We start from the raw sequence: 1994 nt of genomic DNA, 5'->3' as shown, positions 1-1994 counted from the left end.
ATCCACAACTTCCTTGGGCAACCTGTTCCAGTGTGTCACCATCCTCTGTGTGAAAAACCTCCTCCTAATATCCAATCTAAACCTCCTCTGTCTCAGTTTAAGACCACTCCCCCTTGTCCTATCACTATCTACCCTCATAAACAACCATTCCCCCTCCTGTTTATAAGCTCATTTCTAGTACCAGAAGGCTACAATGAGGTCTACCCGAAGTCTTCTCTCCTCCAAGCTAAACAAGCCCAGTTCCCTCAACCTTTCCTCAGAGGAGAGGTGCTCCAGCCCTCTCATCATCTTAGTGGCACTCTTCTGGACCCACTCCACGAGCTTCACATCTTTCCTGTACTGGAGGCCCCAGGCCTGGATGCACTACTCCAGATGGCGCCTCACAAGAGCCAAGCCGGCGGGGACAATCACCTCCCTCTCTCTGCTGGCTGCCCCTTTTTTAATGCAGCCCAGAACACAGTTGGCCACAGTTGGGCTGCAAGTTCACAGTGCTGGCTCTTGTCCAGCTTCTTGTCCCCCAGGACTCCCAAGTCCTTCTCAGCAGATCTCTGTAGGAAATCTTCCCCCAGTTTGTATAAATACCTGGGAAAAATATGGAATGCTTCTCAAATTTGTGTGTCATCCTTGCAGAGACCATGTTAATTTTCTCTGTATCATTCCAATTTTAGTATATGTGCTGCTGAACGAGCCCAGACTTGAGGCCAATTCTACTGTCTTTCCTAAATGCTCACTGGCAGAGGGACTGAAGCCCTACCATCACCTGAGTTAGTAACTTAGCATCAGTAGAAAGTGGCATTTTAATGTTTTTAGTTTCTTTTCCGGCAGAAGGGCAGAACAGGGCATGTTGATGTACTGGGTACAAGGTAATCTGAATTTGTGTTCTTTTTCATCTTACCCATGAGCTGTTCCAATTTCTACAAATTTTTTTAAGTGTTAATAGTGGCTTCTTGGGAAAGTGCAGCACCTGTGTATAACATCTGTTCTGAAATATAATTTATTTGTAAAAGTGTCAAGAGAAAACACTGAATTAGCTTATCATTTAGTGATTATGTCTTAGTGAGTCCCTAGAAATTTAGAAATGGTTGGCTCAAATTTCCTTAGGAAAAGGAATAAACTGAATGGTGGTCTTTCCATTCTGACAGGATGCCTAACCTAACCTCTCTGTTACTCAGCCACGAATACTATCACCTGCAGCAGTTTTGTGAACACAGCCCCTTATTTTCTTCACTTTTCATATCGACTCTGAAATGGAATATTTAATTTTGGCTGAGAAAAAAGCAATTTCATCCAAGTTCTCATTTTGGCAAGAAAAAAGAAAAACATTTCAGTGTTTATTCAATATGTTTTTTCTAACTGGGGTTCACTACTGGGGGAGGGACAGAATCAGTTTGTATGTTCCCAATCTTGAAGGGGATTTTCCTCCTTTTGCAAGGCCTTAAAAAAAATAAAAATATTTTAAACAAGAATAAGGATGAAAGTACAATAAAATTGCTTTTTGGATAAACAGAGTTTTATTACTTCCTCACAAGTAGCATTATGCTTTTGCACAATATTCCTGAAATCTTTGCAGCCCTTTGCAGGGCTCTTTCACTAACTCATAAATACACAGGAAAGAATAGACGCGTCAGTAACAGACTAAGGCAGCAGTAATGAACTGTGGAGTCAAACTGCTGATAACAACAGGAGTTTAATATTAGCCATTAACCTCTACAACATGCCTGTATTCAATTTGGAACCAGCTCACAGAAAATGTTACCTTGCCTATTTATATGCAATTCAGCAAAAATGCTCACATCTGAGGTTCTCACAGTTACAAATTATGTGCATGGTTATGACTGTAAAAAAACAAGAGCTAAAGTAATTGCAAACCTTAAAATGTCTGGATGCTAAAACTCTACAGGCTTTTTCTTATTTTGTATGTGTGTGCATGTGGTTGTGTGGAATTTCTTGTGACTTCCGTGAAGATACTTGATTTCTCCTGCAGAGACTGCAGG

At 41.1% G+C, this 1994-nt stretch overlaps 1 non-coding gene across 1 annotated transcript; it reads right to left on the bottom strand.

Moving 5' to 3' along the window:
* Positions 1–587: 587 nt before the first annotated feature.
* Positions 588–691, bottom strand: LOC125688502 (U6 spliceosomal RNA). The gene has a single exon (XR_007374760.1). It is a non-coding gene; the product is annotated as a U6 spliceosomal RNA (small nuclear RNA).
* Between the last annotated feature and the right edge of the window lie 1303 nt (positions 692–1994).

This window comes from Lagopus muta, chromosome 1 (genome assembly GCF_023343835.1).
Source record: "Lagopus muta isolate bLagMut1 chromosome 1, bLagMut1 primary, whole genome shotgun sequence".
Classification (NCBI taxonomy): Eukaryota; Metazoa; Chordata; class Aves; order Galliformes; family Phasianidae; genus Lagopus; species Lagopus muta.
This window is presented reverse-complemented; position numbering and strand designations above follow the sequence as displayed.